General features: G+C 44.7%; 1 long non-coding RNA gene across 1 annotated transcript; it reads right to left on the bottom strand.

Moving 5' to 3' along the window:
* Positions 1 to 13,194: 13,194 nt before the first annotated feature.
* On the bottom strand, positions 13,195 to 15,539 carry LOC148368493 (uncharacterized). Its single transcript, XR_015849863.1, has 3 exons — positions 15,394 to 15,539; positions 13,608 to 13,662; positions 13,195 to 13,506 (listed from the first exon to the last, which is right to left on the bottom strand). It is a non-coding gene; the product is annotated as an uncharacterized LOC148368493 (long non-coding RNA).
* Positions 15,540 to 26,547: the final 11,008 nt, after the last annotated feature.

Here is a 26,547-nt window from a genome sequence, read left to right as displayed (position 1 = left end):
CAGCTACCAGCCTTCCTGTGCGGAGTTTGCATGTTCTCCCTGTGCTTGGTGGGTTTCCTCCGGGCACTCCGGTTTCCTCCCACATTCCAAAAACATGCATTTCAGGTGAATTGGCCGGTCCAAATTGTCCCCGTGTGCCCTGCGATTGGCTGGCAACCAGTTCAGGGTGTCCCCTGCCCACTGCCCGGAGATGGCTGGGATGGGCTCCAGCCCCCCCCGCGACCCTAGAGAGGATAAGCGGTACGGTTAATGAGATGAGATATGAAATTTCAACTGGAGCTTTCCTATGGAGTACCACAAAAGAATAAAGAATTACTGTCAGAACTCGAAATATCAGTTTCATCTGCAGGTCGATGACGGGGCTAAGTCCAGGCTTATAGCAGCCTCGTACGAAACGGGGATAATGGAAAAGCTGTTTCTGTCTGTCTCTCCTTTGTAATTAAAAAATAATCTATAAAGCTTTTTGAAGCAAGTCGGCGATTCTGAGCGGCCGCCATTTACCTAATGACGCGGAGACGCCTCTTTGATTCAGTCGATATCAAAAAGAGCTTGGAAAGAAAGGAGAAGTGGGCAATGATAGCCATCTTGCTGCTGCAAATTGCTCTGCTTTTTTAGTGTCAAGTAAGAGGAGGGTCAGAAAAATAACTGCACTTTTCACTCACCGACAAAAAGACCAGAAGTACACGAGAAGACTCACAATCCATCCAGTTCTTCGTTAGGACCGGGAGTTTTATTTATTTGACTATAAAGGATTTTATACAATTTTATACAAGTTACATTTATCGAATGCAATGAAGATTTTTCACAGAGAAGGCTTAAAGTCAATGACAGGTCGCGCCGTTTCGAATGCGAATGTTTTGTTTAGTTCTGTTGATAACAGAATTCTGACGCAGGTGGCGGGTGATGTTTAGAGAACGGGGCCCTGGTGACGTGGAAGCGCTTGTTTTGAGTTTCTCCAGACGAGGTGGCGACGTTCCTGGCCCACCCATGGGGGTGGCCGACACGCCGGCTTGGGAGGGAGGCGTGGGCAGAGAAAGAACTTCAGAAGATCGATCGAGAGGGACAATCGAGAGGGAGGCTCGAAGAACAGTGACAATAATTCGGCTAATCCGATGGAATTCACTTAGTTAAATGTTGTTTGTCATATGCACAGTAAAGTTGGGAGCGAAAAAGAAAATAGAAACTAAGGAATGGTTGGCATTTCTTGAATCCCAAGACTTTAACCTTCCGAATGATATTTGGAACGATGCATTTGAGTGACATCGTACGGACACCGCATCTGCACGTGTTCTCGACACGTATTTGCAAGCTTTGGGAATGTTAAGGGGGTAATAAGTTGGACTGAACCATCTGACTGTTTTGTCAACGTTCCCATTGTAGCGCCTTATAATCCGGTGCGCCTTATGTATGTCAAAAATAGGACCAAAAACTATTTTTTCAGGGTGCGCCCTATAACCCGGTGCGCCTTATAGTGCGGAAAATACGGTAACTTGTATTCAATTGTATAAGATCCTTTATAGTCAAATGTATAAAATCCTTCACTACCTAGCAAAGCGCGAGGCTAATACAAAGCTCCTGGCTGCTGCCTGGAGATTAGAGGACATGTCAATGGTCGCCATGGTCCTGATGTAATGCATCATCTCCAGCTTCTTTGAAGTGGCGGGATAAGCCGGCATCCACGTGGGAGAGTTCAAAAGGCTCTCCTGACGGATTTGGAAACAGAGTAAGGAATCCGATCCGCCCTCAGATCTTTTTCAGCCTCTTTCATTGAAGAAGGAAAAAGACGAGCGAAATCGATGGACGTTTTCCAGGTGCTGTCGGACACGGCTTGCTTCATTTTAATCTCCAGGACGAGCAGAGTCCTTGAAGGCTATTGAAACGGATGATGTTAAAATTATTGAAGATCAAGACTTGCTTTTAACAATAAGGGTTAAGTGGCTTGAGTACAATTTCCCCAACTACGATGTGGTGGTCATTAGTAGGACACTGTCAAGAACCGGAACAGGATCAGGACCCAAACGCGTGGCGATTCTCACACAAGCTTATATTTTACGGGAAATGTGGAGTCATGCGCGTTAGGCAGCGGTCTGGCGTGGAATGATAGAAAGCCAGAGACCGAGGAGATCGATACCAATTGCCTGACAGGACAGGACAGACAGGATTGATATAATAAACAGGACAAAAATAGACGGGAACAAAACTGGAAACCGATATTAAACAGGACAAAGTAAGCAGGAACAATACCGGACAGGAAATACCAACAGGAATAGCCGACATTTTCACAAATTTAGATACTTGACGTACAAAAAGAGACTGTCATGAACAAGAACAGGATCAGGACCCAACCGCGTGACGATTCTCACACAAGCTTTTATTTTACGGGAAATGGGGAGTCATGCACGTTAGGCAGCGGTCTGGCGTGGAACGATAGGAAGCCAGAGGTTGACGAGAACGATACCAATTGCCCGAGAAGATATCGGACAGATGGGGTCGATACCGTACAGGACGGGACAGGCAGGATTGATAATAAAACAGGATATCGAAATTAAACACAAGAAACTAGACGGGAGTGAAACTTGAGAGAATAATTGTCACAGACCAGAAACAGACACAGGACCAAATAGCGCTCATTTTTATTAATAAAGAGGGAGAGCAGGACTTACTTCCACGATCCGATGGTTGAGGGACAAGGATAGCAGGAGACGCGGAAGTGGCACTTCCGTGTCGAGCGAGGAGGGTCGAAGACAGGCAGGATATACAAGTCGTTAGCCAGGACTGGAGAGCACAACAGTGTCAAGTTCGGAAACAAGATCGGCAACAGGAGTCAGGCAGGTAGCGGGGCAAAACAGGTCAGATAATGGGAAGGCAGAACGGGGCAGAGTCGGGTCCGGAAACAGGTTGGCAACGAGGATCAGGCAGAGAAAAACAGGGCAGGAACAGAGTCTGACGTGAGAGCTTGCATTACGATCTGAGAGGGATCTCTTGAAAGCCGGGGGTTTAAAAGGAGTTCATCAGCCAATCAGCTCTCAGGGCTGTTGGCGTCAATTAAGCAGTCGCAGGTGCTCTGAATCGGCAATCATGACAATAATGAACAGGACAAAAATAGACGGGAACGATACCGGACAGGGAACACAGGCAGGACAAAGTCAAAACCCACGTCTTGCAGGGCAGAGGTTCGTCGACAGACTGACCAAGGAAGAGTGAGAGCACCGAGCTTAAATAGACGGAAAGCCAATCTGTCAAGGAGCCGCAGCTGGCGCCACACAGGCGGGGCCAATCGGGCGCCATGGCAACCATGACAGAGACACCGCAGGAGAAGAATCCTTTCTACTAGCCGGCAACCACACGAACTGTGAATAAATGGGGCAAAAGTGAGCGCAGAATTTATGGTAAAAGTGTCCTTCATTTTTGGTCTTTTTATCGGTAAAATGATTTTTGTAACACGCCATGTCTGGAGATAAAAATATCATCTTGCTCAATTCCCAGAAATCGAGAAGGAGACCTTCGAGCCCAGAGACAAAATGGATATGGAGTGTTTCGGCGAAAACTCTAAGATAAAAGCCCTTCTTCAACAGGTCCAAGACAAAGACCGAGTGCTTGTGTGTCCAAAGACAGCTTCTCCAAAACGGTGTCCATCCCAGAGGACAAGGAAAGCGAGACGGTAATTGGCACTCGACAACTTTGGAGGCACCGCTTGTTGAAACACCGTCACCTGCTCCGGTGAGACGTCGCCGGCAAACCTAAACAGACCAAAGAGGAATGACGGCGACAGGCGACAAGTAAGAAGGAAAAGGGACGGAAAACGGGTGAGGAAAATCAAGAAACGGAGAGCTGGAAGGTGGAACACGTGCAAGACAGTAACTGAAGCAAAAGCGGAACGACACTTTCATGATTACGCTGCTCCTCTTTGGGGAGGAAAGCGGCTTAATCTAAAAGCATGATCGGGTGAGTGGATGAAAGATGGATGTGCGAGTGCCTACACGCGGGTGTTTGTTTTGTGTGGGGTATGGTAATGGATTTTCGCTTCTTACTCCAGCTGACTCCGAAAGAAATTGCCTTCTAGAAATGAATGGATCAAGGAGGAGGGGGGGGGGGGGTTATCCCTCCAGCAAATTGGCTATTGGATTATCCTCAGTAATGCCAGATTTGTTTAAGTGTGTGTCACAATCTGGTACCTTCTACCTTCTATTCAAATCTAATTTGTTCCATTCTTCCCCCAGAGGAGGCCTATTGTTGTGGATTGTTGGAGTCGGGCTTGCCATAAGGAGAACGCATTAGTTTAAAACGGGAAACTCCTGGCTTGTTTCTCCCGAGTGTAAATGTCACAGAATGTTATTAATAATCACCTTGGGCTGCTAAGGAATAATGTTCTTCTTTGCCAAGTTCTTCTTGGCTTCAAGTCGACCCCAACAGTTCTTGGAAATTGGGAAATCGGGAAAATCGGAAGAGGACAAAACATTCTGTCTGGTAGCGTGCATTTTGAGATAAACACGTGCGTCATTGCGAGGGGGACGGGCGAAAGTAATACGAGATGCTGTCTTAGGATATAAAAATAGTTAAGATAATTAAACAAGCTCTCCCTCTCACGCCAAGACTTCTCTGCATCTTGTTTTACATATTTTGGGGCATATTGCTCGGGCTGCTCCAAAAGGTTTGGAACAGGGTACAGTGTCACGGACCAGGAACGGAGACGGGACCCATTTGCGTTCGTTTTACTCGGTTTTATTTAAAATGAGGAAGGGACTTGCATCCACGATCCGACGATCATTGGTCACGAGTAGCAGGTAGCTAGGGCAGGGAGGTGGCACGAGTGAAGGTAGTTGTTGAAAATGAGAAGAACGGGTCAATGCCCGGGGCGGAGGAGCAAACCATAAACAGGTCCAGCACCAGTTGTCAGTCCGTCTGTGTATCTCCGTGTATACTAGGCAAGCCTTTTTCGCCTCCCACCTGTCCTGTTTTTGCTTCCGTCTGTCTCCAGCTAAGACCTGTTTTGCTCCTGACCACGTCTGTTCTCCTGTACTGGCTTACAACCTCTTTTTGTCCCCAACTACGTCTACTCTCCTGTTCTGGCTTACGACTCAATTCTGACCTCGACCGTGCTTTGCTCTCCCAGTCCCAGCTACCGACCTGTTTTTCCGTTCCCGAACCCGCCATCGCTCGCCACGGACGTCCCACTCCCGCGTTCAGAGCGTTTTTTCCCGCCACGATCTGTTTGATTTCGACATTTTCCGTTCCTGACACCGCCATCGCTCGCCACGGAAGTCCCACTCCCGCGTTCACAGCGTTTTCTCCCGCCACGATCTGTTTGATTTCAACCACGTCTGTTCTCCCGTCCTGAATAACGATCCGTTTTTGTTCTCGACAACATCTACTCTCTTCTCCTGGCTTTCGACTTTTTTCCGTTCCCGACACCGCCATCGCTCGCCACGGAAGTCCCACTTCTGCGTCTGAGCAACCTACTCCGTGCGACTTTCTCTTCTCCCCAATAAAACTGTGAGTAACGTTACGCGAGTGGGTTCTGTTTCCTGTTCTGGTTCTGACAATAATTTTGTGTTTTGCCAGCTTCTCCGCTTCTAGATCCACCTCTGACATCATTCTTTTTTTTGTCTTTTCTACTATTTCAGACTGCCCACACCACATCACTACATCCAGTTTGTTTTGGCTTGCTTTGTCTCTCTCTCTCTCTCTCTCCCTCTCTCTCTCTTCCTCCTTTTCTGTCTTTCTCTCTTTCTGTCTTGTTCTCTTTTTTCTCTCTTTAGTCCTCTCTCTCTTCCTCCCTCTCTCTCATTCTCCTTTCTCTCTTTCCGTCGTATTTTCCTTTCCTTCATTTTTCTCTCCCTTTTTTCTTTCTCTCTCTTTTACTGCTTAATGTATTAGTCCGGCCCTCCATCAGACTTGTTTCTGTACCGTGTGGCCCTTCGATCTAGAGCAGGGGTGTCAAACACATTTGAACTCAGGGGCCACACGATAGAACAAACATTCTGTCGGGGGCCGGACTAGTAGATTAAAGGGAAAGAAAAAGAGAGATAAGAAAAATTGAGAAAGAGGGTGGGAAAAGGAGAAAGGGTGGGACAAAGAAAGAAAAAGAGAGAGAGGGAGAGAGCGTGAGAAACAAAAGAGATAGAAAGTCATGAGAGAGGGGGAAAAGAAAGGGAGAGGAAGAAAGAAATGCAAAGAGAAATAGAAAGACAGAGGGAGAGAAAAGAGAAAAGAAAGTGCGAAGGGTAGGAAGAGAGAAAGAGAAAAGAGAGAAAAGGAAAAAAGGAAGTTAGAGCAAAAGAAGAGAGAGAAAGAAACAAAGAGCAACAAAGGAAGAGAAAAAGAGAGACACAGAGTGAAAGAGACAGAGTGGGAGAAAAGGGGTGGAAAAGAGAGAGAGAGAGAGAGAGAGAAATAAATAAGTACAGTGCCTTTGTTCGAGGCACCTTTCTTTGGCAACATCAAGTTGACATATTTCAACCTGGAGCTTGTTTTTCTCTTGCGCTTCTCTGAGTGTTGTCCCGCGGGCCTGATTCAACCCCTTAGCGGGCCTGATCCGGCCTGCGGGCCGCCTGTTTGACACCTGTGCCTTGGAGGCTCAGTCAAAAGGGGCGCGTTTGACCTCTGTAAGTTTAAAGAAAATTGTAACTGTCCTAGATTAAAATGTAACTGCAACTTCACTACACTAGGGGGCAGTGGCACTCTCATTTGGGGGAGCGCAAGAGGTTTTCTTCTTCCATGTAGGGCATGACAAAAAGAGACTGCTTGTTTTTCTCTTGCGCTTCTCCGAGTGTTGTCTGGCGGGCCGGATTCAACCCCTTAGCGGGCCTGATCTGGCACCTGTGATCTGGAGCAGGGGTGTCAAACTCATTTTAACTCGGGGGCCACACGATAGAACAAAAATTCTGTTGGGGGCCGGACTAGTAGATTAAAGAGAAGGGAAGAGAAAAGAAAGAAAGAGAGAGAATGAGAAAGAGAAAAAGAAAGAGAAAAAGAAAGAGAAAAAGAAAAAGATAGAGAAAGAGGGGGAGAAAGAAGAGAGAGAAAGAAAGAAAGAAGAGAAAGAAAGAAGAGAAAGAAGAGAAAGAAAGAAAGAAAGAAAGAAAGAAAGAGAGAAAGAAAAAGGAGAAAGAAAAAGGAGAAAGAAAAAGGAGAAAGAAAAATATAAAGAAGATAAAGAAAAGAAAAAAGAGAAAGATAAGAAAGGAGAAAAAGAAAGAAGCTAAAGAAAGAAGGGAAAGAAAGAAGAGAAAGAAAAGAAAAAACAAAGAGAAAGAAAGAAGAGAAAGAAAAAAGAGAAAGAAGAGAAAGAGAGAAAGAACGAAGAGAAAGAAAGAGAAAGAAGAGAAAGAAGAGAAAGAAAAGAAGAGAAAGAAAGAAGGGAAAGAAAAAAAAGAAAAGAAAGAAAAGAAAGAAGAGAAAGAAAAGAAAGAAAGATGAGAAAGAAAGAAGAGAAAGGGAGAAATAAATACAAGTACAGTGCCTTTGTGAGAGGCACCTGGCTTTGTCAACATCAAGTTGACATATTTCAACCTGCAGCTTGTTTTTCTCTTGCGCTTCTCCGAGTGTTGTCTGGCGGGCCGGATTCAATCCCTTGGCGGGCCCGATCCGGCCCGCGTGCCGCCTGGTTGACACCTGTGATCTAGAGTGACCGGATTCTAAATCGAACCCTGGATCTCTTCACTGTAAGACATCGGTGCTAACCACTACACCACTAAAACATTCTGTCCGGCTAAAAGATGATCAGAGAGGAGCGGCTTCCTGCGTCCCCGTGGCGGCCTGCCGGTTGCCCTTCCGCTACCGTATCGATCAATACCGACCGACAAAAGCTCCGCGGGGTTCCGTTCCACTCGCTCCGCTCCTCATTCATTTTTCAGAAGAATAATAGAGCGTGGCGTTAAAATGTCAAGATCTTTTCACGCTGAATATTCTGCTCGATGTGGTGGCGGGAGGCGAGGAGGGTGAAACTACTCTGCCGCACTCCAATTAGGTTTCTCCGCTATTGGCAATTGAATTGACATTTCATTCTTCCGTTTTGAGGTAAATGTGCGCAAACATGGAGTTGTAACTTCCAGGACCGTCTAGCGCAGGGGTGTCAAACTCATTTGAACTCGGGGGCCACAAGATAGAACAAAATTTCTCTCAGGGGCCGGACTAATGAGGAAGGAAGAATGAAATGGAGAGATGGACAGAAAAAAACAAAGAAAGAAAGAAAGAGAGAAGGAAATGGAGAAAGAAAAGGAGAGAAAGAAAAGGAAAGATGGGATAAAGAAGGAAAGAAAGAAAGAAAACAAAGAAAGAAAGATTAGTAGATTGAGGAGAAAGAAAAAAGAGAGAACGAAATAAGAGAAAGAGAGGGAGAGGAAAAAGAGAGAGGGTGGGACAAATAAAAAAGAGAAAGGGAGAAAGAAAGAGAGAGAGAGGTAAAAAAGAGAGAGCGATATGAGGAACAAAAGAGAAAAAATAAATTGTGAAAGAGGGGGGAAGAAAGAGAGAGAAAAAGAAATCCAAACAGAAATAGAAAGAGAGAAAGAAAAGGGGAGAAAGAGGGGGATGCAAGAGAGAGAGAGAAAAGGAAAAAGAGAGAGAGCCAAAGAAAGTAAAAAGACACGGAGAGCAAAAGGGAAGAAGAGGAACAAAGAAAGAAAAAGAGAGAAAGAGCGAGTGAAAGAGCAAAAGATAGAAGGTGAGAGAAAAAGTTAGGACGAGAGATAGAGTGAAAGAGAGAGAGAAAGAAAGAAATACAAGTACAGCGTTTGTGAGAGGCGCCTGGCTTTGGCAACATCAAGTGGACATATTTCAACCTGCAGCTCGTTTTTCTCTTGCGCTTCCCTCAGCGTTGTCTCGCGGGCCGGATACAATCCCTTAGCGGGCCTGATTTGGCCCGCGGGCCGGCAGTTTGACACCTGTGGTTTAGTGAATCCAACCGTGTCTAAGAATTACTCCAAAACATACGATAATGCCAACAGATTTAAAAAAAAAATACGCCTAAAAGTATTTCTGCTTCATTGGAAGGTACTTGACATAATCTGTTCTTGTCCCTCTTAAAATCCCCTGTAAAAATAAACTGTCACGAACCATAACAGGAAACAGGGAGTAGAACCCACTCGTGTAACGTTACTCACAGTTCATTGGGGAGAAGAGGAATGAGCGCACACTCGATCCGGGGAAGTAGGAAGTAGATTGATAGGAACGAGGACTTGATCAAAATCAAACAAATCGGGGTGAGAACCAAACAGTAACAAAACAAAACAAGAGCAAAAAACAGGCAAAACAAGGATTCACAGGGCTTGGCAAAACAAGAGCAAAAAACACAAGCAAAGACGGGGATTCACAGGTTTGGCAAAACAAGAACAAAAACACGGGCAAAACGGGGATTCACAAGGCTTGGCAAAACAAGAGCAAAAAAACGCAGGCAAAAACAGGCGGCAGGAAAGCTGGTCTATAGCCGGGACGGGGGAGCAAGGGCAGTAACAAGTCCAGAAAAGAGGTCGGCGACAGGTATCAGGCAGGAAACAGGGCAAAACAGGTCGATGGCCAGGACGGAAGAGCAAGGCAGAAACGGGTCCAAAAACAGGTCGGCAACAGGTATCAGGCAGGAGAAAATAGGGCAGGAGAATGTCAGAAGGTACAGAGCGTGCCTAGCTGAAAGCATAGGTCACAGGTAGCTGACGGCAGAAATGCGGAAGTGGCACTTCCGTGTCGAGCGAGGGTAGTCGTAGGCATTGGGAAAACAGGTTGATGGCCGGGACGGAGGAGCGAAACAGAAACGGGTCCAGAAAAGAGGTCAGCGACAGGTATCAGGAAGGAAACAGGGCAAAACAGGTCGATGGCCGGGACGGAGGAGCAGGGCAGAAACGGGTCCAAAAACAGGTCGGCAACAGGTATCAGGCAGGAGAAAACAGGGCAGGAGAATGTCGGATAGTGCAGTGCTTGCCTAGCTGAAAGCATAGGTTCGCAGAAGGTCTGACGGCTTCCTCCTGGAAGCCGGGGGTTTAAAAAGAGTCAGGGAACCAATCAGCGACCAGGGCTTTCTGCGCCAACGGGGCAGTCGCAGGTGCCCCGATTCAACAATCATGACACTAATCATGACAGATACAGGAAAACCATAAAGCTGGCATACTTTACTCGTAAAATTATTCCCAATATGGTAGTTAGCACTACCGTGTCGAGCGAGGATAATCGCAAGCAGCAGGGATACTAGTCACCAGCCGGGACGGGAGCGCACTGGTGGTATCGAGTCCAGAAAGGACGTCGGCAACAGGTATCAGGCAGGAAACAGGGCAAGAGAGGTCGCTGGTCGGGATGGAAGAGCAGGGCAGAAACGGGTCCAGAAACAGGTCGGCGACAGGTATCAGGCAGGAGAAAACAGGGCAGCAGAATGTCAGATAGTGCAGAGCTTGCCTAGGTGAAAGCCTAGGTTCGCAGACGGTCTGACGGCTTCCTCTTGGAAGCCGGGGGTTTAAAAAGAGTCAGGGAACCAATCAGCGACCAGGGCTTTCTGCGCCAACGGGGCAGTCGCAGGTGCCCCGAATCAGCAATCATGACGGGGATGCGTCATTGCACATGAAGCGTGCGTTCTCTTTGGGATCTTGTCTATTTTTGGCAAACTTTCTTCCATTCCCGAACATCCGTCTGAAGCTTTCGCCTGAGAGTCTTTGCCTGCAGCGACTGGCAAAGCAGAAAGAGCAGCACTAGCAGAAGAATATGCGTTCGACGTGATGACAACAACGCTGTCGGGCTCGGAGATCGGGAGTAACGAGGCCCTCGTGGGAAAACCGATCTCGGTGATTTCACACATCAGCGAGAACGAGCACCATCAAAGACAAAAATCCGCAGAACATGCCCCGCCGCAATGTGGAACAGCTCAGCTTGCTTGTTTTTGGTCGCTTCTGCAATTTTCTTTTTACTGATAATGAGAGTGTTGACGGATTCGAACCGACCTTATTCTTTGTCGTGACTTTAGGCAATATGTCTCACAATCAGACCGAAGCCGTCAGACCGTTTACGAACCTATGCTCCCAGCTAGGCAAGCTCATACCTCCCGACAATTTCCTGCCCTATTTTCTCCTGCCTGATACCTGTTGCAGACCTGTTTCTGGACCCGTTCCTGCCCTGCTCTTCCATCCCGACCATCGACCTGTTTTGCCCTGTTTCCTGCCTGATACCTGTTACCGACCTCTTTTCTGGACTCAATACCTCCCTTGCTCTTCTGTCCCGGCTAGTGACCAGTATCCCCGCTGCCTACGATTATCCTCGCTCGACACAGAAGTGCTAACTACCATATTGGGAATCATTTTACGAGTACAGTATGTCGGCTTTATGGTTTTCTGTATCTGTCATGATTACTGTTATGATTGCTGATTCGGGGCACCTGCGACTGCCCAATCGGCGCCAACAGCCCTGATCGCTGATTGGTTCCCTGACTCTTTTTAAACCCCCGACATCCAAAAAGAAGCTGTCAGACTGTTTGCGAACCTATGCTCCCAGCTAGGCAAGCTCATACTTTCCGACATTTTCCTGCCCTGTTTTCTCCTGCCTGATACCTGTTGCTGACCTGTTTCTGGACCCGTTTCTGCCCTGCTCTTCCATCCCGACCATCGACCTGTTTTGCCCTGTTTCCTGCCTGATACCTGTTACCGACCTCTTTTCTGGACTCGATACCGCCCTTGCTCTCTTGTCCCGGCTAGTGACCAGTATCCCTGCTGCCTACGATTATCCCCGCTTGACACGGAAGTGCCACTTGCGCGTCCCTGCCATCTGCTACCCCTGTCCGTCGATCATCAGATCGTGGAAGCAAGCACTGCTCTCTCTCTTTATCAATAAAACTGAGTGAACGAACGCTACTGGGTCCTGTCTCTGTTTCTGGCCAGTGACAGCTTTTCCCCTGAGAGACTCTCAGTTTTGGCCAAACACTCAGTCTTCTGGGTTATGACAGTGCTCATCCACTAACTCTATGTTTCCGAGGGAATTCAACTGGCAGAATGTGGTCAGATTCCTAATGACCCCCAAAATTAGAAAAGGTTCAACAACAGTGGTAGGACAACAGGGTAGGATATTGAAAGCATACTAATATTTTATTCCTGCAGTCCAGATTATTAAATTTGGATGATTTAGTAAAATTTTTCACTTCACAACTGCTATTTAAGGTCAACAAAAACATCGTGCCAGAAAACATCCAAAAATTGGAAATTTTGAGATCCGGAGATCCCTGGGTTTTTCCGTTGACGAGTCCAGAATTTGGAGATCCGGAGATGCCTGGGTTTTTCCGTTGACGAGTCCGGAATTTTGAGATCCGGAGATCCCTGGGTTTTTCCGTTGACAAGTCCAGAATTTTGAGATCCGGAGATCCCTGGGTTTTTCCATTGACGAGTCCAGAATTTTGAGATCCGGAGATCCCTGGGTTTTTTCGTTGACGAGTCCAGAATTTTGAGATCCGGAGATTCCTGGGTTTTTCCGTTGACGAGTCCAGAATTTTGAGATCCGGAGATTCCTGGATTTTTCTGTTGACGAGTCCAGAATTTTGAGATCCAGAGATCCCTGGGTTTTTCCATTGACGAGTCCAGAATTTTGAGATCCAGAGATCCCTGGGTTTTTTATTGACGAGTCCAGAATTTGGAGATCCGGAGATCCCTGGGTTTTTCCATTGACGAGTCCAGAATTGGGAGATCCGGAGATCCCTGGGTTTTTCCGTTGACGAGTCCAGAATTTGGAGATCCGGAGATGCCTGGGTTTTTTATTGACGAGTCCGGAATTTTGAGATCCGGAGATCCCTGGGTTTTTCTATTGAGGAGTCCAGAATTTTGAGATCCGGAGATCCCTGGGTTTTTCCGTTGACGAGTCCGGAATTTTGAGATCCGGAGATCCCTGGGTTTTTTCGTTGACGAGTCCAGAATTTTGAGATCCGGAGATCCCTGGGTTTTTCCGTTGACGAGTCCAGAATTTTGAGATCCGGAGATCCCTGGGTTTTTCCGTTGACGAGTCCGGAATTTGGAGATCCGGAGATGCCTGGGTTTTTCCATTGACGAGTCCGGAATTTTGAGATCCGGAGATCCCTGGGTTTTTCCGTTGACGAGTCCGGATTTTTTGAGATCCAGAGATCCCTGGGTTTTTCCGTTGACGAGTCCAGAATTTGGAGATGTGGAGATGCCTGGGTTTTTCCGTTGACGAGTCCGGAATTTTCAGATCCGGAGATCCCTGGGTTTTTCCATTGACGAGTCCGGAATTTTGAGATCCGGAGATCCCTGGGTTTTTCCGTTGACGAGTCCGAAATTTGGAGATCCGGAGATGCCTGGGTTTTTCCATTGACGAGTCCAGAATTGGGAGATCCGGAGATCCCTGGGTTTTTCCGTTGACGAGTCCGGATTTTTTGAGATCCAGAGATCCCTGGGTTTTTCCGTTGACGAGTCCAGAATTTGGAGATCCGGAGATGCCTGGGTTTTTCCGTTGACGAGTCCGGAATTTTCAGATCCGGAGATCCCTGGGTTTTTCCGTTGACGAGTCCAGAATTTTGAGATCCGGAGATCCCTGGGTTTTTCCGTTGACGAGTCCAAAAACCAAAAATGTTGTGTCAACAAAACCAAAAGGGCATTTTTGGGTGTTTTTTTTTCACATCTAGGGTAACCTACCCGAGTACTTGTAAAAGATGGTGCTCATATCTGAACTCCTTCACCCTTTTCTTGGCTGGACAGACAGATATAAAGTATATACTTAGATACCAAACAAAAACATTATCCCCACCCTCAGGGTGCTAATCACGAGGTAGTATTAATACAACCAAATGAATAATGTGATGATACAAACAGAACGGAAGCAGGACCCAATTGCGTTACGTTTCTCACAAGTTTTGTTGAAGGAAAAGAGGAAGGGCCGCTCACGATCCGGCGTTCGCTAGGCTCTGGAAGAAAGTCGCCCTCGTACTCGGATTGTGATCCGAACACGGAAGTCATCCAAAAATCATTGAAAGTAATCCAGTTCAAGTAACCCTACCCAACGAAATTGGACGTGGCACTCCAGTTTCACATTTAACAATGAGGATAAAAGAAAACAAAGAAGATAAAGGAAGAAATAGAATAGAATAGAATAGAATATACCTTTATTGTCATTGTGACAAAATGGGTTAAACATATTGTGACAACCAGGGTTGGGTAGGGTTACTTTAACTTGATTACTTTCAATGACTTTTGGATTACTCCAATACCAAATATGCTAATAAAAAGCTGTTTGGATTGATGTTCATTTTGTTTCTGTGGCATTTTATCTTTGTTTTGCCGGAGATCAAAGAGATCAAAGCCAGGAGAGAAAGCTTACCCTATGTTGTGAGTCATCATTTTATTCATATTTCGTTTCTTTTGTCTTTTCTTAGCATATTTGGTATTGGAGTCATCCAAAAGTCATTGAAAGTAATCCAGTTAAAGTAACCCTACCCAACGAAATTGGACGTGGCACTCCAGTTTCACATTTAACATGGACGATAAAAGAAAACAAAGAAGATAAAGGAACAAATAGAATAGAATAGAATAGAATATACCTTTATTGTCATTGTGACAAAATGGATTGAACATATTGTGACAACCAGGGTTGGGTAGGGTTACTTTAACTTGATTACTTTCAATGACTTTTGGATTACTCCAATACCAAATATGCTAATAAAAAGCTGTTTGGATTGATGTTCATTTTGTTTCTGTGGCATTTTATCTTTGTTTTGCCAGAGATCAAAGAGATCAAAGCCAGGAGAGAAAGCTTACCCTATGTTGTGAGTCATCATTTTATTCATATTTCGTTTCTTTTGTCTTTTCTTAGCATATTTGGTATTGGAGTCATCCAAAAGTCATTGAAAGTAATCCAGTTAAAGTAACCCTACCCAACGAAATTGGACGTGGCACTCCAGTTTCACATTTAACATGGACGATAAAAGAAAACAAAGAAGATAAAGGAACAAATAGAATAGAATAGAATAGAATATACCTTTATTGTCATTGTGACAAAATGGATTGAACATATTGTGACAACCAGGGTTGGGTAGGGTTACTTGAACTGGATTACTTTCAATGACTTTTGGATTACTCCAATACCAAATCTGCTAAAAAAAAAGCTGTTTGGATTGATGTTCATTTTGTTTCTGTGGCATTTTATCTTAGTTTTGCCGGAGATCAAAGCCAGGAGAGAAAGCTTACCACGTGTTGTGAGTCATCATTTAATTCATATTTTGTTTCTTTTGTCTTTATTAGCATATTTGGTATTGGAGTCATCCAAAAGTCATTGAAAGTAATCCAGTTAAAGTAACCCTACCCAACCCTGAATATATAAGTGTAAAACTTTTAGATATGACTAATTATGCCGTAATATTCGAACTCCATTTAAGTTGTTTTGTGTATAAGTGCAGTTTCATTTTGGCTCAGTCTGACATCTTACCCCGGACACCAAATGGATCCGTTTTTGGAGTACTACCAAGAGCAAGCTTTTCTGAAACGCATCCTTTGACTTAGATGAATATAAAAGCAGAAAATGGTTGCTTTGGGAATAACAAAAAAAAACACACCTCCATTTTCCAATATTGCACTTTTCACCGACTGGACAAATCATTTGCTTCGTCGCCAGATAACGAACTCTTGGTCCCACAGTGCCACCTATTGGGAGAGTGGGGTACACATAAAAACACGCCCTACACACAGAGACCCTACATATGTTGTCCTTTTAGAACCCCCCGTTTTCATTTATGGTTTAGAAAGATTATTATATTTCTCTCTACTTTTAATTAGTTTATCCAAATTTGCAGAATTTAGAAGAATAACAGCCTATTATTATCGTAACTAGGGGCGATTTTCAGTTACGAGGTTTAATGTTGACTCTATGCCATAGATGGACCCAAATGCAGGGAAGCCTGAATGGAGCCAGGTTGGCTCAACAAAGGATGGTAGTTATTAACAAAAAAACAGGAACAAAAAAATGTCCTGAAACAACTAGCTAGGTGTCCAAACCAGAAACAAAAAAACAAACCTGCTATGGTAACAGAAGACATGACGGAAGTAGCATGAAAATGGTGAAGGATTTTATATATTTGACTATAAGGGATTTTGTACAATCAAATACAAATTAAATTTAAATGCAAAAGATATTCACTGGCTGAGCTGTGGGGTTAGGTCAATGCAACCTTGTGGAGGATGATGTTTACAGAAAACTGCAGGAACTGGGAAGAAGGGCTGATATGATAATCAGCGCTTCCCGGCGCAAGAGGGGCCTTCGTAACGCAGGGGTCCAGACATCGAGGTGACGAGGTGGAGCCCACATGGGCGTTCCTGGCCCGCCCATGGGAGGAGCCGGCACGCCAGCTTGGGAGAGACGTGGGTTGAGAGAAGAACTTCAGAAGATCAGAGAGAGAACGAGAGAGAGAGGCTCGACAAAGACTCGAGCGACACTAATTCGGCTAATTCAGCTAATTCGATGGAGTTCGCTCAGTTTATTTGTTTAAGAAATTAAATCTGCCCCCGTGTGGAAAGGCCGGTCTCTTGTCCGTCTTTTCACATTAAGAAACGAGCATGCGTTGTTAGTTGATTGAAGGTTATGTTTGGTTAATGGAGTCAGATAACTAATTCGAACAATTTGGTAAACGCTACATTTTTTAATAATATAATTCCTAACAAATGGCAATGCAAGGAACAAATTAACGAAAAAAAAAAACAAAAGATAACAAACCGGACAAAATCAAACCTGACAATATCCAGACCAGAAACAAACACCGCAATAAAAATGCAGGGAACGAAGTAATAAACAAACAAGGGATCTCAAAACAAACAACATGTCCAGAAAAAAAATACAATTTGACAATATCCGAACAGTAACAGAAGACAGAATAAAAGCGCCAATATATATGGCAATGATCTGACGCGGTGTGCTGTCTGTGCAGTCAATTCAAAGTCTTGGGATAATTAAGAACAGGTGTGGGGAGATTGGGCACAGGTGTGTCCAGTTCCTGTCAAGACCAGAACGGAAACAGGACCCACTTGCGTTGCGTTTCTCACAAGTTTTATAGGAAGAAAGAGAAAGGGTTGCGCCCACGATCCAGTGATTGCTGGACGCGGGAAGCAGGTCGCTCCAAATGCGGAAGGAGTCGGGGACGAAAAAATCGGGTCAGACAGGCGAGCAAAACCGTGGTCGGGGTCGGAAGCGAGTCGTAAGCCAGAATAGGAGAGAAGACTTGGTCGGGGACAAAAAGAGGTCGAAAGCCGGTACGGGAGAGTAGACGTGGTCAAGTTAAAAAGACACAGAGAGAGAAAGAGACAAAGAGCAACAAAGGAAGAGAAAAAGAGAGGCAGAGAGAGTGAAAGAGACAGAGACAGAGAGTGGGAGTAAAGAGGTGAAAAAGAGAGAGAGAAAGAGAAATAAATACAAGTACAGTGCCTTTGTTCGAGGCACCTGGCTTTGGCAACATCAAGTGGACATATTTCAACCTGCAGCTTGTTTTTCTCTTTTGCTTCTCTGAGTGTTGTCTGGCGGGCCGGATTCAATCCCTTAGCGGGCCTGATCTGGCCCGCGGCTCGCCTGTTTGACACCTGTGATCTATGCAAACGGTATAGTTGTTTTACAAATAATTCAGATTGCAGTAAACATCTCATCTCATCTCATTAGCTGCACCGCTTATCCTCAGTAGGGTCGCGGGGGGGCTGGAGCCCATCCCAGCAATCATCGGGCAGTGGGCAGGGGACACCCTGAACTGGTTGCCAGTAAACATATTATTTTTATATATTAAACTTACACTTTTCATATGAAAATCACCTTTTCTTTCCCTTCCGTGGACCCCACAGCTCTTGATATGAGAAACTCAGTCTCACTTCAAATAACAAAAGTTGTCCCCCTGAGGTTCAGGGGCTCAGGTTCAGGTCCCGTGTTCAGACGTTCCCGTTGAGCAAAGGTCAAACGAAGATTCTTTGTTGTTCCGTGCCACCTGTCAATCATCCCTTGCTAAAGACCTTTGCATGGTACCAAAGGCCGCAAAGCGTCCTTTCACAATAAATGTCATCGATGAATGATAAAAAAACGAAAAAAAAATACGAATAAAAACTACAGTTTAAGACTTTTTTTCGTGATTTTTGTCATGATAAATTACAACGGGCGGTGCAAAAACAAGAAATGAGTATAATGATGAAAACGTTTATCAACAAATAAGTGGAAGGTGTCGGGAACCAGGACAGGAAACCGGAAGCAGAACCCAATCGCGTAACGTCACTCACAGTTTATGTCATGATTGCCGATTCAGAGTGTCATGTCCTGCACGGTTGTCATGGCGCCAAGCTGGCCCTGCCACTTGACACCGGCTGAGACGCATTGGACTGATTGCTCTTGGAGTACTTAAGCGCGCTCCTTTGTACTGTGCGTTGCTGGAACCTGGTTAAACTCCGTGAGACTTCTGTTAAAACCTGTAAAATACCTAGTTCTGTGAATCTGCCCGTATCTGATCCTGTTTTGTTTTTGGTCTAATCTGTTTGTTTGTTTTTGACAACTTGTCTTTTGTTTGAAATTTCTAATCCACTCCGCAACCATCGACCCCCAGGTCGAGTGTGCGCACCCTCCTCATCCTTCCCCCAATAAATTGTGAGTACGTCTACGTGAATGGGTCATTTTTTCTTGTTTCCCACTCCGTTTCGTGACACAGAGCACCTGTGACAGCTCAATTGGTGCCAACAACCCTGCGAGCTGATTGGCTGATTAACTCCTTTTAAACCCCCGGCTTTCAAGAGATCCCTGCCAGATCGTTCTGCGAACCGTTGCTCCCAGCTCGGCAAGCTCTCACGTTCAGGCTCTGTTCCTGCCCTGTTTTCTCTGCCCGTTACCCGTTGCCAACCTGTTTCCGGACCTGACTCCGCCCTGTTCTGCCTTCCCGATATCCAACCGACTTTGCCCCGCTACCTGCCTGCCTTCTGTTGCCGACCTTGTTTCCAAACTCGACACCGCCCTTGCTCTCCCGTCCCGGTTAACGACTTGTATTACCTGCCTGTCTTCAACCATCCTCGCTCGACACGGAAGTGCCACTTCCGCGTCTCCTGCTATCCTTGTCCGTCAACCATCGGATCGTGGAAGCAAGCCCTACTCTCCCTCTTTATTAATAAAAACTGAGAAAACGAGCGCTATTGGGTCCTGTGTCTGTTTCTGGTCTGTGACAGTTTATTGGGGAGAAGAGGAACGAGCCGATCCGGGGATCGTTGGTCGCGGGAGTAGATTGATCGGAACGGGCAAGTGGTCAAAATCAAACAGATCGGGGTGAGAACAAAACAGTAGCAAGCACTTTTGACTCTGGCTTTTCGTTTTTATTACGACCTGTTAGCTGTATTGATCCCCGATCCAAGCTCCGTTTTCCTACCCGTATCCTGATTCTGTTTCCTGTATCGATCCCTGATCCAAGCTCCGTTTTTCTGTCCCTGGCTACCCTTATCCTGATTCTTTTTCCTGTATCGACCTCCGATCCAAGATCCGTTCCCCTGTTCCGGCTACCTGTATCCCGATTCTGTTTCCTGTATCGACCCCCGATCCAAGCTCTGTTCTCCTGTTCCGGGCTACCCGTATCCTGATTCTGTTTCCTGTATCGACCCCCGAACTAAGCTCCGTTCTCCTGTCCCGGCTACCAGTATCATGATTCTGTTTCCTGTATCAATCCTTGATCCAAGCTCTGTTCTCCTGTCCCGGATACCCATATTCAGATTCTGTTTCCTGTACTGATCCCAGATCCAAGCTCTCTTCTCCTGTCCCAGCAACCCGTATCCTGATTCTGTTTCCTGTATCAATCCCCAATCCAAGCTCCGTTCTCCTGTCCCGGCTACCCGTCTCCTGATTCTGTTTCCTGTATCGATCCCTGATCCAAGCTCCGTTCTCCTGTCCTGGCTACCCTTATCCTGATTCTGTTTCCCTTTATCGACTTCCGATCCAAGCTCCGTTCTCCTGTCCCAGCTACCCATATCCAGATTTTGTTTCCTGTATTGATCCCAGACCATGCTCCGTTCTCCTGTCCCGGCTACCCGTACACTGGTTCTGTTTCCTGTATCAATCCCCAATCTCTGACTTCCCTCTTGTCCCAGCTACCTGACTTCTCCGATCACGCTCCATCTCCCGTCCCGGCTGCCCAACTTGTTCCGATCTCCGACCACGCTTCGTCCGCAAGGGCTTCCCGCTCCTCCTGCCCATCAAGCATCTGATTGCTATCTTTTCCCTCTCGCCCCGACATCCCCGATCCCATAATAAAGCATTGTGTGAAACGTTACGCATTTGGGTCCTCTGCTTGCACTGGTCGTGACAGGTCAGAATCCTGTGGGTCACTCTCAGTATACGTCCAATCCCACTTGAAAATTTTTCACAAGAAAATGCATGTTTGGCTCATGTATTGTTATTAGCGAGTGAGGAGGAGAAGGATGTGAGAAAAATAACTTGTAAAAACTGTAAAATACTATATCACGCTTCTTTTTTTTTTTTTTTTAATGGAATAACAAATGGCAGCACGGCGGCGCAGTGGTTAGCGCTTGTGCGGCACAGTTCATGTCATGGGAACCTGTCGTGGGTTCAAATCCAGCTCCAGACTTTCTGTGCGGAGTTTGTATGTTCTCCCCGTGCTTGCGTGGGTTTCCTCCGGGCACTCCGGTTTCCTCCCACATTCCAAAAACATGCATTTCAGGTGAATTGGCCGGTCCAAATTGTCCCTAGGTGTGAATGAGCGAATGAGTCGTCTGTCCCCGTGTGCCCTGCGATTGGCTGGCAACCAGTTCAGGGTGTCCCCTGCCCACTGCCCGATGATTGCTGGGATGGGCTCCAGCACCCCCGTGACCCTACTGAGGACAAGCGGTGTAGCTAATGAGATGAGATGATTTAGGGAATAACAAATGATTGATATAATGATAATCCCTTGGCTTTAACCCATTATCCCTTTCTTGTTTTCCGGTTATTTGTCGATTTTGTGGTCGATGTTTGTTGCAACACGACTGGAAGCAAAAAATAAACCTCATAAAACGGAAAACTGGGCGGGAGCCTTTTCTCAATGACAGAGCTGTGCACAAAGATCCTATTAGTGTTTGGCTGAAAGAAGAGCGCCTCTCGCCTCTGTGTGTGGTCGTGGGCGGCGTACTGTGATGCATGTCTTTAATATCAGTCCATTAGCGTTCACGTCTCTGTGTAACGGACGATTCCCGCGTGGGCCGATGTTTGTTTGCGTTCCGGAGCGACATTTGTGCAAGAACGGTCAACGCCGTTATCCCACACTGGTCCCACCGGACCGAGCTGTTATCACTGATCCGAGTCATATTTCTCTCCTTCCTCTCCTTTGTAAGAAAAAAAGAACACCTTACATAGAAAATGTATTAAACTAATAGCTGAGGAAGCCGAATCCAGATATAAAACATACAGTGCATCCGGAAAGTATTCACAGCGCTTCACTTTTTCCAAATTTTGTTAGATAGATAGATAGATACTTTATTCATCCCCGTAGGGAAATTCACACTTCCAGCAGTCTACCCTGTTGTTTATTAATAGATTAACATGATGAGCTAGGGGTGCTTGTAGCGGAGTGGATGACGTCACGCCAGTCCAAAAATTCGACATCCCTGCGGCAGATGGAAAACTTTTCTTTGTGAAAATCCAGGGATACACCGTCTCGTGTTAGCAAGTCCGCCTCCTCTCCGATGCCCCCCGGCTTTCGTGTCTCTGTTTAGCGGCGTTGAAGCCGGATTGCTCCGGGTAGCTCCGGGTGGCTACACGTTAGCGTCCGGAATGCTAAACGTGAGCCACGTTTCCGCAAAACACAGCAACTGCGCTCCCTGTGCGCTTCGATGTTTTCCACCAGCACTCCATGATCTTATTTGGTCGTGAGTTCGCATTTACCATGATTACGGATGGTACCGAAGACTTATAACGCCGCTAGCCGCTTCGCTAGCTCCGGCTTTTCTTCCACGATAGGCCCCTTCATCACGCCGGCACGAGAATTTTTCAGGGCAAGGAGTTGAAATTCCTTGAATACACGCATTTCTTGTGCGTTAAAACCCATGTCCATAGGATAGAAGTAATCCATAGTGTAGTTGTCAAAACGGGAAGAAAAAACACCGAAGATAGGAGCAGACAATAAAACAATAGGGCAGCTGCCGCTTTGTTATGCTACAGCCTCATTCCAAATTGTATTCTCTTATCTCAAAATTCTACACAAAATACTCCATTATGACAATGTGAAAAGTTTTTTTTTTTACTTTTTTTGAATTTATTAAAAATAGAAAACTGAGAAATCACATTTACATAAGTATTCACAGCCTTTGCCATGAAGCTCAAAATTGAGCTCAGGTGCATCTTTTTTCCACTGATCATCCTTGAGATCTTTCTACAGCTTAATTGGAGTCCACCTGCAGTCAATTCAGTTGATTGGACATGATTTGGAAAGGCACACACCTGTCTATATAAGGTCCCGCAGTTGAGTGTGCATGTCAGAGCACAAACACCGAGCATGAAGTCAAAAAAAAGTCTGTAGACCTGCGAGACAGGATTGTCTTGAGGCACAAATCTGGGGAAGGATACAGAAAAATGTCTGCTGCTTTGAAGGTGCCAATGAGCACAGTGGCCTCCATTATTCGTAAATGGAAGACATTTGGAACCACCAGGACTCTTCCTAGAGCTGGCCGGCGTTCGAAACTGAGCGATCGGGGAAGAAGGGCCTTAGTCAGGGAGGTGACCAAGAACCCGATGGTCACTCTGTCAGAGCTCCAGCGTTCCTCTGTGGAGAGAGGAGAGCCTTCCAGAAGGACAACCATCTCTGCAGCAATCCACCAATCAGGCCTGTATGGTAGAGTGGCCAGACGAAAGCCACTCCTTAGTAAAAGGAACATGGAAGCCCGTCTGGAATTTGCCAAAAAGCACCTGAATGACTTTCAGACCATGAGAAACAAAATTCTCTGGTCTGATGAGACAAAGATTGAACTCTTTGGTGTGAATGCCTGGCGCCACGTTTGGAGGAAACCAGGCGCCGCTCATCACCAGGCCAATACCATCCCTACAGTGAAGCATGGTGGTGGCAGCATCATGCTGTGGGGATGTTTTTCAGCTGCAGGAACTGGCAGACTAGTCAGGATAGAAGGAAACATGAATGCAGCAATATATAGAGATATCCTGGATGAAAACCTGCTCCAGAGCGCTCTTGACCTCAGACTGGGGCGAAGGTTAATTTTTCAGCAGGACAACGACCCAAAGCACACAGCCAAGATCTCAAAAGATTGGCTTCAGAACCACTCCGTGAATGTCCTGGAGTGGCCCAGCCAGAGTCCAGACTCGAATCCGATCGAACGTCTCCGGAGAGATCTGAAAATGGCTGTGCACAAACGTCTCCCATCCAACCTGATTGAGCTTGAGACTTATTGCAAAGAAGAATGGGCAAAACTGCCAAAAGAGGCTGTATTTGCTGCCAAAGGTGGATCAACAAAGTATTAAGCAAAGGCTGTGAATACTTATGTAAATGTGATTTCTTAGTTTTCTATTTCCAATAAATTCAAAAAAAGTAAAAAAAAACCTTTTTCACACTGTCATAATGGAGTATTTTGTGTAGAATTTTAAGATAAGAGATTAAATTAATACAATTTGGAATGAGACTGTAACATAACAAAAAAAAGTGCTGTGAATACTTCCCGGATGCACTGTATAAAAACATATAGGCATGAATAATAAGAGCGAGCCAGAAATTATACTATACCATCTGTTGTGGAGTACCACAGGGTTCTATCCTGGGACCAAAGTTATTTAATTTATATATTAACGATATTTTTAATGTTTCAAAACTATTGAAAATAGTCATATCTGCAGACGACACTAACATTTTATATTCAAATGATAACTATATTGATTTGGTAACCTGTATTAATCTCGAATTAATTAACCTAAAAGTATGGATGGATATAAATAAATCATCTTGAAATTGAAATAAAACCAAAGTCATATTCTTTGCTAATCGCAAGGCAAATCGAGATTTAGAAGTCAAAATGGATGGTGCTGCAATAGAAATCAAAGTTTTTAGGGGTGGATAATGGACAATAAATTAAGCTGGAAAACACACATCAGAGACATACAAACTAAAGTATCTAAAAGCATTTCAATAATGAATAAAGCTAAATTCCTTTTAAACTATAATGCATTGTATTTATGATATTGTTCTCTAGTTCTTCCATACTTAACATATTGTGCAGAAGTCTGGGGCAATCATTACAAAATTACACAACAGCCCCTTTTTATCCAAATTATTAAAATGAGATGATTTAGTAAAATTTTTCACTTCATAACTTCTAGATTCAGATCTACTTTATTGTCATTCTTGTACACGTGTATACAGAACAAAATGTCGATACATCTGACCCGCACAGTTTCCTTGAATGTATAAGATATAAATAAAATGTTGTATTGAGTTGGAGTATCTAAGTACTAATAATATACTAAATAATTATAGCTATGTATAGTATTATACAGTAGTGCAAAGAGTGCAAGAGGAGCAGCTAATCAGATGTGCAAAATGGGCAGTCAGGTAAACAAGTCACTATACAATAACAATAACACTGGAGTACGATAGTGCAAAGGAGAACAGATGTGCAAAGGAGTGGCTAGGTATAAGAAAACTGCCAGTAGTGCAAAAAACAAAAACAAAAAAACAGATGTACAGATTAACAGCTGTGTAGGCTTACTGTGTGTGTGATTAACCATTTAACAGTCTAATGGCCAGGGGGACAAATATTCTATTTAAGGTCAGCAAAAACATAGCGCCAGAAAACATCCGTAAATGATTCATTTGGAAAGAGGGAAATTATAATTTAAGGGGCTGTCGTAAATTCATAATCCCAAAGGTGAGAACCACCAGGAAAAGTATGTGTGTGTCTGTGTGTGGGGTCAAACTTTAGAACAACGAAAACATAGTGCCAGAAAACATCCATAAATTATTCATTTGGAAAGAGGGAAGTTATAACTTAAGGGGCTGTAGTAAATTTATAATCCCAAAGGTGAGAACCACCAGGAAAAGTATGTGTGTGTCTGTGTGTGGAGTCAAATTTTGGAACAATTTACAAGACGAGATCAAACAATGTCCAACTATTCACGTGTTCAAATTTTAATACCAAAATACATTACTGGCAGAATACAGGGATGACTAGGATGGGGTATGAGTGGTGCGGGAGCAGGGTTGGGTAGGGTTACTTTAACTGGATTGCTTTCAATGACTTTTGGATTACTCCAATAGCAAATATGCTAATAAAAGACAAAATAAACTAAATATGAAGAAAATGACTCCATTTTGTGCAGGCTTGGGGAGTAACAGAATACATGGAACGGCAAAAAAGATGTTGGCAAGCTGTTTGGATTGATTTTCATTTTGTTTCTGTCGCATTTGATGTTCGTTTTGCCGGAGATCAAAGAGATCAAAGCCAGGAGAGAAAGCTTACCACGTGTTGTGAGTCATCTTTGTATTCAAAACAGTATTTTACTGTACTGTATTTGTAAATATTTTACTCTCCTGGATTTACTACACTCATGGATATAAGAGGACCATGGTTGCACATTATTATTGAACACAACGACTTCGGTGAGCGACTCCGGCTATATATTTTCCCTGTAACTTGTTTCAGACTGAACTCGATGTTTCTGTGATAAGCGGCGCAGATAATGGATGGAATGGAGTGTCTATTTTGAAATTAAACTCAATTCCAAGTGTTTTTTGTCATATGCACAGTAAAGTTGCGAGCGAAAAAGAAAATAGAAACTAAGGAATGGTTGGCATTTCTTGAATCCCATGACTTTAACCTTCCGAATGATATTTGGAACGATGCATTTGAGTGACATCGTACAGACACTGTTTCCGTATATGTCTGAGACACGTATTTGCTTCTTTTCAAGCTTTCCGAATGTTAAGGGGGTAAGAAGTTGGACTGAACCATCTGACTGTTTTGTCCACGTTCCCATTGTAGCGCCTTATAATCCGGTGCGCCTTACGTATGGAAGATATAGGACCAAAAACTATTTTTTGGGGGTGCGCCCTATAACCCGGAAAATACGGTAAATCCAAACAGCTTGCCAACATCATTTTTGCCATTCCATGTATTCCGTTGCTCCCCAAGCCTGCACAAAATGGAGTCATTTTCTTCCTATTTAGTTTCTATTGTCTTTTATTAGTATATTTGGTATTGGAGTAATCCAAAAGTCATTGAAAGTAATCCAGTTAAAGTAACCCTACCCAACCCTGGTTGTCACAATATGTTTAACCCATTCTGTCACAATGACAATAAAGGTATATTCTATTCTATTCTATTCTATTCTTTTCCATTTGTTCCTCTATCTTCTTTGTTTTCTTTTATCCTCACTGTTAAATGTGAAACTTGAGTGCCACGTCCAATTTTGTTGGGTAGGGTTACTTGAACTGGATTACTTTCAATGACTTTTGGATGACTCCAATAGCCAATATGCTAATAAAAGACAAAATAACCTAAATGATGACTCACAACACGTGGTAAGCTTTCTCTTCTGGCTTTGATCTCTTTGTTCTCCGGCAAAACGAACACAAAATGCGACAGAAACAAAATG

This window comes from Urocampus carinirostris, chromosome 3 (assembly GCF_059441175.1).
Source record: "Urocampus carinirostris isolate Australia breed hairy pipefish chromosome 3, RoL_Ucar_1.0, whole genome shotgun sequence".
Lineage (NCBI taxonomy): Eukaryota > Metazoa > Chordata > Actinopteri > Syngnathiformes > Syngnathidae > Urocampus > Urocampus carinirostris.
This window is presented reverse-complemented; position numbering and strand designations above follow the sequence as displayed.